General features: G+C 61.8%; 1 protein-coding gene across 1 annotated transcript in view; it reads right to left on the reverse strand.

Annotated features, from left to right (window-relative positions):
• ARHGAP23 (Rho GTPase activating protein 23) overlaps positions 1 to 220 on the reverse strand; it is a 29,750-nt gene that overhangs the window by 3,258 nt on the left and 26,272 nt on the right. The window lies entirely within an intron of this gene.

Here is a 220-nt window from a genome sequence, read left to right on the forward strand (position 1 = left end):
GGGGCAGGCTGCGGCACGGGACTGCCATGGGAACCTGCTGGTCCCCAAAGCAAGGGGGACAAGGTGGCTTTGTCCCATCCACGGCGCGGGGGCCACGGAGACTCGTTAAATAACAGCAGCTTGTCCAGAGCACAATTAAATACGAGAACGAAGGCGAGTCCTTAAATTAAACACTGGCTGGGGGCAGGGGGTGAGCCGCGGGGAGGCGGGGGGGGGTCTA

Source organism: Aptenodytes forsteri, unplaced genomic scaffold, assembly GCF_000699145.1.
Source record: "Aptenodytes forsteri isolate BGI_AS27 unplaced genomic scaffold, ASM69914v1 Scaffold640, whole genome shotgun sequence".
Classification (NCBI taxonomy): domain Eukaryota; kingdom Metazoa; phylum Chordata; class Aves; order Sphenisciformes; family Spheniscidae; genus Aptenodytes; species Aptenodytes forsteri.